Raw genomic sequence first — 13,130 nt, 5'->3', positions numbered from 1 at the left:
TGAAAAATAACTGCCGTCCTTGGTCACATGACACGATATATAAAATACTGCGTGTAAAGATAGTGTATAACATTAACAATGCTAGAACGCATGCGTCTTACATGTTGAGCTCTACCATAAGGAAAACCACTCAACATTTGTGCGTGATTCCGTATGCAATGTATCCTTCACCTAATATAGAAGCCACGAACCCTAACTAATCTACGCATGCTTTTAGGGCAAATTAGTTTTGTTCTAAGGAGAATGGTACCACAAGGAGAGCAAAGGGTTACCTGAAACAAATATATAGCTTTGCGATGTTCAAAGTTAAGCGACGGCGATGAAATGTGTTTTACGTAGAGTACACATGTACCTTTCCCACCCTACTCCCACTACTTCCTTGCCTCTAGACTAATTAATTAATTGAAATTAATTAATTAAACAAACGTTAAAGTTTACCCCCTAGCGCCATAGGGCCTTAGTTCCTTAGCGGCAGGCAACCCCCATAACCATTCCAATAGTGCACTCTGCACTAATAAAGTGAGTACCCTACTTACCCTACCGTTACAGTCCTGTTTTCAACCTGAAAAACTAACCTTTTCCCATTGCCTCAGAACAAAAATGCACCAAAAACGTTGCTGCTTCATATAGAAGGGGGTTTCGTGGAATTTCTTTAGATATCTAAGTGCCAGTGTAAGTAAGCGGATCTGCTCGTGTTAGTGGACCCCAGTCTACTGCATGACACCTTTTTGCTCGGACCCGCTCGTTTCACCGCCCTACATATAAGCGCCCTGCTGCACGCGAACTCACCCGCGAAAACAGCCGAGCATGCGCAGTCATTTTTCCGCTGTGTCAGCAAAGAGATCAATCTCATTCCCAGAGCCCACGTGTCTTTTGGTCAGCAGGGGCATGTAATATTCTGTTTATTATAAAAACATGCTAATGACGAATTTTTTTTACGATTTTCGAAAGATTTCTGAACACTTTCCAAAGATTTCCGAAGATTCTCCAAAAGTTGTCCGAAGGCCAGACAAATGTTTCCGAACATTTTCCGAAAATTTCCGAAGATTTCCGAGGATATGCGAGGAAGATCCCATGATGTTTCGATCACACAGCAACACATCTAAGTTTAGTTTAAGCGATTATCATGTTAGTAACCATGGCGACGAAAGTCAACATTTCCTAAATATCATTTAACTTGAACAGGTAACCAAAAAAAGCGAAAAATACTCCACTTTTCTCAGGTACCAAACCATCAGTAATCGCTGGAGAGAAGAAACATCTGTCATCTGTAGTTGTTTCTAACGGATATCCCTCCTCTTTTGTACAGAAGATCACAAAGGCACGAACAACCCTAAGAAGAGAGCCTGTCGCGGGATTTAAATCCACCGCCGTTTTACCTTATGTCCAAGGAGTTTCGGAGTCTCTCCGCCGCTGCCTAGAACAACAAGGCATTCGCACCGTCTTTAAGTCCGACACGACACTTCGGTCACACTTAGTGCGACCAAAGGACACCGTCAACCCGGCTAAACAAGATGGTTTTGTCTACAGGATTCCCTGTGAGTGCGGCAAAGTCTCCATGGGGGAAACAGGGAGATCTATGCAGGAGAGGATCAAAGAACACGACAGGGATATACGACTCGCCCGAACCCAGACCTCCGCCGTTTCTGAACACACCCACGAGACCGGCCACTATCCTTTCTGGAATGAGGTCAAGTTTATTGATCGAGATCCTCACTGGTACACACGTAGGGTCAAGGAAGCTATTCACATAAGACTTCACCCTAACAACATCAACAGGGATAGTGGAATTGAAATTCCTGAAGCATGGATACCCACGATCAAGAAACACAACAACGGTAGAACAGCGGACCACTGAGGGAACAGCTACTCGCCGGAACAATGGAACAATAGGAGGATCGAAATGCACCAATCACAGCCGACCTTTGTGATATAAATGATACCGTGCAATCAGTCGACCTTATCGCCTGAAGGAGACTAGCAGTAAGCAGTCGAAACGTGGCGATCTACATCTCAAGTGACTACATCGTGAGACAAACGATAATACACTTTATTATTAACTATTTTTGTTACATTCCTTTTGTCAATAGGACTTTCTTCCCCAAATGACAACAAACACGAGCGACAACGTCACGAATTCCAGTTCTGCATCACTCCCGGCATCACCGCAGTGCACATATGACCCCGATTCACCGACTGAGCAATTTTTCAAGACAACTGCGTACTTCATCATCATGTTCTGTTCACTGATCGGTAACGTGTTGCTCATATCCGTCGTTATTACAAACAGGAAAATGCGAACTGTTACAAATTATCTCATAGTAAATGTGGCCGTGGCAGACCTTCTGATTACAGCCTTTACCATGCCAGTGAACTTTAAACTGCTTGTTACAAGCCACAATGACGATTGGTCAAACGGGGTATTCTCTGACGTATTATGCAAGATCATCCCATTTACCCAATCCCTCTCGATAGCAAGCTCAGTATTGACTTTGACAGCAATCGCAGTTGACCGGTTTTTGGCAGTAATGTTTCCTTTAAAGTGATTCTTGACTTTTCAGGTATCATGCGGTCAAGCTATATCGAAGTCCTGTAATTTCGAACTATTTTTCATCTCCCTTGAGAGTTCGAAATTTCGGGGTCCAACTGTAGCATAGCGAGATGGCCTGTGAACAAACTTTCCGTAACATAACAATATAGAATTATACAAAGAGGAAGACCGTTGAGAATAGAATATATTTGTAAGCCTTCAAGGGTCATCTGGTTTTCAGTGCAAGTTAATTTGCAAATGTCTCTCTGTCAGTCAACACAATTTTTTTCCTGAATCGACAAGTACCTCCCCTCTTATGCTAATCGTCGCAATAAAGTATTATAAAAAGTACAAGGGACCAAAGCAGGTGGTTTCATGATCAAGAGGTGGACCGAGTGATTCAGCATTTTTGACTATCAGAAGGTGAGTTTTTCCTGCCTTTATCCATATTCGTGTACCTGTTAAGACCAGACACATATCATAGTAAGAAACTATCCCCGGCAAAGCTGTTCAGTCAGAGTTTGGTGCACATGCAGTAAAAATGTTAAACACTTGATTGATTATGAACCTGAAGTTCATACAGATACAGTGTAAATTCACGGCCTTAATGAATTTTTTTTAGCGGAATTCTACTGCAAGTTGTGAGCCGTAATGACTAACTAATATACAGCACTAGAACGAAACAAGTGCCCTTATTCATCTTTCCATAGCTAGACAACACGCTCGCTGCACACCGTGCATCATATTCTTCGATCTACAACCGTCGCACGAAATAATACGCAAAATGTTGTATACGTTCTTCCGCTATGACGGGTCGACATCATAGGAGACGAATCGAGTCGACTCCACAATATTTTCAATTTAGGTGTATTGGGCAACCCTCAAACGATTTGAGAAAAAAGAAGCCCTCTGACAAAAAGATGTGGTAATATAGTACGACTATATCACTTTTACAGAAACAGGATAAATAAGAGACAACGAACTGAATTGTATTAAAACCTCTTGATGAGAAAGAAGCAGAAATAAAAAGAAATCTGACATCAATTTTCTTTTCTAAGATATTATTGTTATGTTGTTTTCGCGTAGGGTGTTACATAATTAATTGATAAAATTACGTAATAATAAAAAAAATAACTATTTTATCTCGCATAATAACGGCTAAGCTACACAAAGTCTACATCTTTCTTCAGCCTGTGGCGCGCTATGAATTTCCATGTTTGTTTCAGTTCAAACGCTATTTTTATCCAAGACAAAACAACATCGCCAACATCTGCTTATGAGTGTGTTACAGCCAAAACCTGAATCTCCTAAATTCTTTTGATATACGTACATATGGCACTCTCGGTCGGCAAACGATCAACACTTCTTAATTGGAGAGCACAACGTATGGGCAAAACTTTATACTGCTTTGCACTACATCAGCGTAGCATTGAAATTGAAGCTGAGTGTTAAATGAAAACATCTGTTCATACAGCGTACAATGAAAGCCAATATGTTCTTTAATATTATTACACGCAAAGGGCTGAACCTTTCGTCGATTTCTAACTTTAACTAGCTCTCTACAAGTAGTTTGCAGTCAAATCGTACTTAGAGTGATACCATTTAGTCTTTAAACGTGACTTCCTTTATAGCAAAGACACAAACATTTCCGATGCGATTTGTTTTGAATCAGTACGAGTGGCGAAAGCTCTAATACCATTTTTACCAGAAAAATCGCCATCCTCTATCAAGCACCGCCCTTAAATAAAGTGCCTATGAATAAGAGATATTCACGTTTTTGTATTATAAGTGATGACGTCATAGGTGGTTCCACTGAAACAGTTCAACACTCAATCAAGAATATCTCTAGAAATATTAAGGCAGTGTTCTTTAAACTTGGCACCAGAAATGTATATCACAGAAGAAACAAAATGACACCCGTCGTGCCGTTGCCATGATAACACTTATGCCGCTGGTCCTGTTTTAATTAAAACTAACATTACCAGATTTTATCTTAAACAAGGATCATCCACTCCCAACAATCTAGTGGAGACAGTTAAGACAGTATGGGAATCATGTGTGTTCCGAGCAAGACCCTCTGTCCCTTTTCAAAGGGTTGCAAATTGGCATATTTGTTTTTTCACAGAAAGAGACTGGAGCCAGAAGAGCTGCCATGGCAACAACACAGAAGGTGTCATTCTGTTTCTTTTGTGATGCACATTTGTGGTGCCAAGTTTGAAGAACACTGCTCAAATATTTCTAGAGATATTCCTGAATCAGTGTTTTACTGTTCAAGTGAGACCACCTATGACGTCATCACTTTCCCCATTTGCATAAGACAAAAACGTAAATATCTCTAGAATGAAAAAAGATATTCCAAAAAGGGAAAGGCCAATCTTCTTTACTTTGAAAAGCCTTTCAAATAAGCAGCAATTGTTTTTTACTTCATGGGCACTTTAAATAAGCGCCACCCACCCCTGAACGACAGCACAACGCGTTATATTCGAAACACTTGTGAGACTGCACCTAAAGCAGATGCTCATTTAAATGAGAAGTCCGCGTCCCTTGGCAACTTGGTGTCCCTCACAATAAAATACATTTTTTAGTCTCCATTTCATTAAAAACCTCGCACTAGCTTCTGACTGAACAGCGTAAATTTTAAATTTCTAACTAGGGAAGTTATTCAAAAGGCAACTATTTTTTCCAGATTACCAAGAAAAGCAAAAAGCACTTCACTTTCCTGAGGCAAACACCAGTTGATATTGAGATATTGAGCAAGTTGATATTGAGATATTGAGATATTGAGCAAAAAACAGTACAAGACAACTATCTATGAATTCCTTCTTACTTTCTTTTTGGCAATAGAACTTTCTTCTCCGAAAATGGCCACAAATCCCAGTGAGAACTTCACGATTTCCAGTTCTGCATCACTCCCGGCATCACCGCAGTGCACATATGACCCCGATTCACCGACTGAGCAAGTTTTCAAGACTATTGCGTACTTCATCATCATGTTCTGTTCACTGATCGGTAACGTGATGGTCATCTGCGTCGTTAATATAAACAGGCAAATGCGAACTGTCACAAATTATCTCACAGTAAATATGGCCGTGGCAGACCTTCTGATTACAGCCTTTAATATGCCAGTGACCATTAAACTGCTTGTGACAGGACCTATGGATTGGTCAAACGGGGTATTCTCTGACATATTGTGCAAGATCATCCCATTTACCCAATACCTCTCGATAGCAAGCTCAGTTTTGACTTTGACAGCAATCGCTTTTGACCGATTTTTGGCAGTCGTGTTTCCTTTAAAGCGATACATGACTTTTCAGGTATCATACGGTATAATGGTAGTCGTATGGATCGTGAGCATCGCTGTTACTTCTCCATTTCTTTACGCTCAGAAAGTCATCATGATTAAGGGAGAATGGTTCTGCTTGGAGATTTGGACTCCGGCTTTCACGGAAGGGGCATCTAAACATTTGACCATTGTTCTCTTCGTCGTTTTTTACCTGGTTCCATTACTAACAATGGCTATACTATATAGCTTTGTCATTCACAAACTTTGGGTGAGAAAAATTCCAGGAAATCCAAGCCTTGAGAACCAACTCCACGCTCAAAAGTCCAAGAAGAAAGTTCTCAAAATGCTGATGACAGTAGTGATTCTTTTTGCACTGTGTTGGCTACCCGTGTACATTAGCCAGTTCATTTATTTCTTCGATAAAGAGAACTTTCCTTGCGGTCCCCCGGGAGTTCTTTCCTTCCTGGGCTATTTTTTGGGTCATGCAAACAGCATGATAAATCCCACTATCTATGTGACATTTAACGCTGACTTTCGTAAAGGATTTAAAGATCTTCTCCTGTGTAACTGCCGTAGAGTTGCTCCACAAAGAAACATCCGCACACGCAGGGTTGAAATTGGCAGAGATAACGAGTTCATAGATGGCATACGTCCTTCGTCCTATCTAGCACACCCGAACATTTCCCACTCTGCGGAAGAACCTAGAGGCGACATAACTTCACGTGATTTTGCGACAACGGCGTTATGAAGCTCTTACAGAGACAATCGCTACAAGATTGTCGCTTTACAAAGGTCATGATCATCTTTTGACAACTTCATGACAAATAAAATTGCAAAACTGTAGGATGCAAAGAAGTCACAAATTGTTAGATGTCAACTGCACCTCGCATAATTGGTTGTTACATTTTGGTTTAACATATGAAGCGAGAGCGAGCTGTCCGAAAGTTTTCAAAAATAAAAATGTTGGCCATAGAGTTGTCAAAAGTTACTAGTCAAAACTTTGTCAAGTGGCAACGATACAGCGCCCTTTACTATAGTAAAATGACCTTTGCCATTTCGATACTTGCTTGCTACATTTGCTCCCACGAGATTAACAGGAGTACTGGGGAAATTTTAGTGTGTCAAGTGCCTGTCCATCATTTTTGAGGTTGCCATGACAAGCATCAAATTTCATGTACGTCTGGCCAAAAACCAACGTTTTCGAGATAATTCTGTATTTTTTCCAGTTTTCTTGATCAAATTTCAGAAATTCCAAGTATTCTGGCTTGATTTTGTGTTAATTACCGTTATTTCTTGACTTTATAAGAAAATAGTAAAGTCCAAGAGGGCGGTTCAAATGACGTCATTTAACGTCATAACCAACAAAAATGGTATCATCTTGTAGACCAAACACAGGGCCATCTAATCAATGAAAATTTATTTCGCTGTTCCTTAACAGAACGAAAACCCAGAGAGGGTTTCATCCACCCCGCCCCCATTTGTATCACGGTGGAGGGATGAGTTAGCTTGTGCGTCCGAGGGTTAACACATCAAGAATATTTACACGTAACACTTCGGGATATTAAGCACCTAGTAAGTTTTAACAGATATGTAAATTTTTGGAATAAACGATAGAAATCCTGGAAAAACTAAGTACTAGATGGGAATCAGTCGTAGTGTACATTTGAATTAAAATTGCTTTAATGTACATTTAAAGTTTTTTAAAAGGAGATTACATAGCATACTTACGTTGGTTCAGATGTTTTAACATATTAAAACTTGTTTGAATGGACATCACAAATCTTATAGAAACAAAGTACTACACTTAGTTTGTCTATGTACATTAGAAATGAATCAATGACCACTTAAGATCTTAGGGAGGTTAAGTTCCAAACTTGAGTTGGTTGAGATATGTTAATTGTTTTGAATAAGCTGTAGTACTTAACTTAGGTTTTTTAAAGTTCGTTAACTACTCCAATGAACACAGAAAAGTTGATTATTTTCTGCGTCCTGTAAAAATTGTTCTAGATTTTTCATTCTCAAGTTATACTCTAAATTTATCAGTTTAAGATAATTAAATAAACACGGAAATGGGGATGAAGTGCTACTGTCGTCAAACTTTTGACTCCATAGACTCGAGTTTCGGTGGCCCAGCTCACTTCAGTCTCTATCCCCTGGAATTAAACTGGTGGAGGCCCACGTAATTAGAGAGGAGGGCCAACTCCCTTCTCTAAAGCCGGGAATGCTCACAGTGGCTCCGAGAGAAGATCCAACGAATCGAAAACATCAAGACGGAGTTGACTACGGCATGTTAAATTTGAACGCTATTAGTTTCTAAACTTTCAAGGAACTGTTAAGAGTTGCAAAGGTATGATTTAAACTTGTGCATAGCTTGTGTGCAGTCGATTTCATCCCAAGCGTGCGAGAGGTTAACGAAAAGCTTGGGAGGCACAAAACAAGCTTTTCTTTTATCTCTTTCGCGCGCTAAGGAAGAAGTTGAAACGACGGCTACGTTCGTCCAATCAAAATCACATGATACAAATTATACAATTACCCTTGCCCTCTGTTCCAACTAGGTTCCTCACAGTCCTAAAAAAATCCTAACAAACGATTTAAACCCTTCAAAACGCGTACGACAATAATCCACTGACAGTTTAACTCATAATCCCAAATCCACTTTATTTCGCTCATGCCTGCATAAACAAATTGCGCCATTAAATTTTAATTGCAGGATTTAAAGATGATTTCCAGTCCGTACTGCGCAGTCTCATCATGTTTGTAAACATGATAACGGCTCACTCGGAATAAGAATCGATATTATTTGTTACGAAACACATACCTTATCTTTTCGCCTCATGTAAAGGAATCCAAGAGGGTCTTGGATTCCGCATTCCACATCGTGGATTCCGGATTCCGGTGACTGGATTCCGGAATCCATGCCTATGGATTCCGGATTCCACGCGTTCCGAGCAACTCCCGTGAACAATGTTGACAGTTCTAAAAAAGTACGCTGTACTTGAAGTTATTTCAGGGCCAAAAATGTCACAAATCTGACACAAAGACAATACAGTGCATGTCAAAATGGTGATCTTCAACAAATGATGCAAGCGCCCTGGCCTATTTAAGAATCAAAGACCACAACACCGCCGTGTTGACAAATATGATACTTTCAAGTGAGCAGTCGAGCAGATATCAGATTCCAGAGGCTAGATTCCGGATTCCAAAGGCTGGATTCCGGATTCCAAAGGCCTGGATTCCGGATTACAAAGGCAAAAATATGTTGGATTCCGGATTCCGGATTCCGGATTCCCTTACATGGGGCGATATCTTTGAGGGCTTTCAAATTATTTTTCCAACAGCTTCATTGATTTTTAAAGCTGCGAAGTCGTTTCATGAAGCATAAAGCTTCTACGGCTTCGCATTCATAATAGCGGCTCTTTTGAAACTTAGTTACTTTATGTAAGTAGTTGCGAAACGTTTACATTTTGTGATATCTTACATGAAACAAAATAAAAAACGCAAACGAACTCTCGAGAATGCGCAGTACGGACTGGAAATCATCTTAAACCAATGGCGCTTGCGTCTGAAATATATTTGAGTTCTTGCAAAGTCACCTGGTTACGTGGGTGCAAGATGAAATGAATTAGAATCAATAAAACTCTGAACTTGCACGCACGCCAGGGCGTAAATGCCAAGTTCTTTTAAGTTTTTAGCCATTACCTAGATTCATGTAAGGTTCAAACTACGATTTTCCTTAGATTTGTCCTTCACTCATTTACTATCGGCTATTTCGAACTCCCGTAATTTTGGAATATGCGGGGTTCATCTGTGGTATAGCTAGTGGGCCTGTGAACAAACTTTCTGTAACATAACAACATAGAATTAATTATACAAAAAGGAAGACCGTTGAGAATAGAATATATTTGTAAGCCTTCAAGGGTTATCTGGTTTTCAGGGTAAGTTAATTTGTAAACGTCTTTCTGTCACTCAACATGTTTTTTTTTTCCTGAATTGATAAGTACCTTCCCTCTCATGTTAATTATCGCTAAAAAAATACTACAGAAAGTTCAAGGGACCAAAGCAGGTGATTTCATCATCAAGAGGTGGACAGAGTTTACCGCCTCAATGAATTCTCTTCAGGATTCTACTGCAAGTTGTGAGCCGTAATGACTAACTAATATACAGCACTAGAACGAAACAAGTGCCCTTATTCATCTTTCCATAGCTAGACAACACGCTCGCTGCACACCATGCATCATATTGTTCGTTCTACAACCGTCGCGCGAAATAACACGCAAAATGTTGTATACGTTCTTCCGCTATGACGGGTCGACATCATAGGAGAGGAATCGTACGATTCGAGTCGAAGCGAGGCGACTCGACAACATTTTCAATTTAGGTGTATTGGGCAACCCTCAAACGATTTGGGAGAAAAAGAAGCCCTCTGACAAAAAGATGTGGTAATATAGTACGACTATATCAATTTTAAAGAAACAGGATAAATAAGAGACAACGAACTGAATTGTAAAAGAACCTTTTGATAAGAAAGAAGCAGAAATAAAAAGAAATCTAACATCAATTTTCTTTTCTAAGATATTATTGTCATGTTGTTTTCGCGTAGGGTGTTAATAATTTGTCGTGCTGCTAGCCCGGGCCAAACTGGCTCTAGGTAATTGATAAAATTACGTCATAATCAAAAAATAGCTATTTTATCTCGCATAATAAGGACTAAGCTACACAAAGTCTACATCTTTCTTCAATGCGTAGGTTTAGGTCTTCTCTAACATCCGAACCCGAATTGATTGAATCCATCAACCTATGGCGCACTATCAATATTCCATGTTTGTTTCAGTTCAAACGCTATTTTTATCCAAGACAAAACAACATCGCCAATATCTGCATATGAGTGTGTTACAGCCAAAACTTGATTCTCCTAAATTTTTTGGATATGTATGGGTTATTGACCAAGCTTGTTCGGTCAAGATGGCTGTATATTATCCAAGATCTTGTTTTTTTGCGTGTTTATGGACCTCGAATCCGTCTCGGTTCATAAACACGCAAAAAAAAAGGACGAGTCCAATATCCAGCCGTCTTGACCGAACAAGCTTGGTCAATAAAGGATTTATTATATTGCTTTCGAGGAAACTTTTCTTGCGGGACACGGCGAGTAGTCCCGAGCGGGCAAGATAGCTCCATCACAGCGCAGGATTGGATTCATCTTGCCCGCTCACGGAGCTGGCCATATAATAAAGGTATATATGGCACTTTCAGTCGGCAAACGACAATACTTCTTGGAGAGCACAACGTACGGGCAAACCTTTATACTACTTTGCGCTACATCAGCGTAGCATTGAAATTGGAGCTGAGTGTCCCCCAAAATAGATATTGAGCAAAAGACAGTACAAGAATGACAACTATCTAAGAATTCCTTCTTCCTTCTTTTTGGCGACAGAACTTTCCTCCCCGAAAATGACTACAAACACCACTGAGAACTTCACCAATTCCAGTTCTGCATTACTTCCGGCATCACCGCAGTGCACATATGACTCCGATTCACCGACTGAGCAAGTTTTCAAGACTATTGCATACTTCATCATCATGTTCGGTTCACTAATCGGTGACGTGTTGGTCATATGTGTCGTTAATATAAACAGGCAAATGCGAACTGTCACAAATTATCTCATAGTAAATATGGCCGTGGCAGATCAGTCTTTTGATTACAGCCTTTGGCATGCCAGTGAACATTAAACTGCTTGTGAAAGGACATATGGATTGGTCAAACGGGGGTATTCTCTGACATATTGTGCAAGATCATCCCATTTACCCAATCCCTCTCGATAGCAAGCTCAGTTTTGAGTTTGACAGCAATTGCCGTCGACCGGTTTTTGGCAATTATGTACCCTCTTTAGCGAAACATTTCTTTTCGGATATCATACGGTATAATGGCAGTTGTTTGGATCGTGGGCATCGCTGTCAGTTCTCCGATTCTTTACGGTCAGAAAGTCATCATGTTCAAGGGAAAATGGTACTGCTTGGAGATTTGGACGCCGTCTTTCACGGAAGAGGCATCTAAACATTTTACCGTTGTTATCTTCATCGTTTTTTACCTGGTTCCACTTTTGACAATGGCGGTACTGTATGGTTTTGTCGTTCACAAACTTTGGATAAGAAAAGTTTCAGGAAATCCATCCCTTGAAAACCAACTCCGCGCTCAAAAGTCCAAGAAGACAGTTCTCAAAATGCTGACGATAGTGATGATTATCTTTGCACTGTGTTGGCTACCCGTGTATATTAACCAGGTCATTTATTTCTTTGCCAGTGAAAACATTCTTTGCGGTCCTCTGGCAATTCTCACCTTCATTGGCTATTTATTGGGTCATGCAAACAGCATGATAAATCCCACTATCTATGTGACATTTAACGTCGACTTTCGTAAAGGATTTAAAGATCTTCTCCTGTGTAACTGCCGTAGAGTCCCACAACAAAACGTCCGCACACGCACGATTGAAAGTGGCGAAGATAACAAGATCATAGATGGCATACGTCCGTTGACGTATCAAGCATACCTGGACATTTTCCACTCCGCGGAAGAAGCCAGAAGTGACATAACTTCACATGATTTTGCGACAACGGCCTTATAAAGCGCTTACAGAGACGATCACCAGAAGATTGGCACTTGACAAAGGTCTTGATCGCCTGTAGGAATCTGTAGAATGTAGGGAGGCAGAGATGTTGGAGAGGCAGGAATTGTTAGATGATAACTCCACCTCTCATAGTTGTTGCATTTTGATTTGTCATTTGAAACAAAAGCGAGCCGTCAGAAGGTTGTCAAAAGCAATATGTCGGCCAAAAAGTTATCAAAAACCATTCAAAACTTTGTCAAGTGGCAACGTTACAGCGCTCTTCACTCTAATAAAATGAACTTTGCCACCTCGATACTTGCTTGCTACATTTGCTCGCACGAGATAAACAACAGTGCGTCATTTTAGTCAGGAATATGTTCTGTTCCCTTTCCGCCTCCCAAAGCGTATGCTAAGAAACAGCTCTGGTTAAGACATTGAGAATGAAACAATACACTTAGGATGAACACTTACACGTAGCACTTCGTAATATTTAGCAAAAAGTTAGTTTTAGCAGATATGTAAATTGTTTGAATAAACGATAGAAATCCTAGAAAAACTAAGTACTACATGGAAATTGCTTCCCGTACAGTTGAATTAAATTTGCTTCAATGAACATTCAAAGCTTTTTAAAGGAGATTACATAGCACACTTGCGTTGGTTTAGATGTTTTTACTTATTAAAATTGTTTGAATCGACATTACAAATCTTAGAGAAA

The 13,130-nt window shown here is 40.1% G+C and overlaps 1 pseudogene; it reads left to right on the top strand.

The window, feature by feature from the left end:
• Positions 1-5,368: 5,368 nt before the first annotated feature.
• On the top strand, positions 5,369-12,433 carry LOC145472711 (uncharacterized; annotated as a pseudogene).
• The last annotated feature ends 697 nt before the right edge of the window (positions 12,434-13,130 follow it).

Source organism: Orbicella franksi, chromosome 2, assembly GCF_964199315.1.
Source record: "Orbicella franksi chromosome 2, jaOrbFran1.1, whole genome shotgun sequence".
Lineage (NCBI taxonomy): Eukaryota > Metazoa > Cnidaria > Anthozoa > Scleractinia > Merulinidae > Orbicella > Orbicella franksi.
The sequence above is the reverse complement of the archived record's forward strand: the minus strand, read 5'-3'. Positions and strand labels throughout refer to the sequence as shown.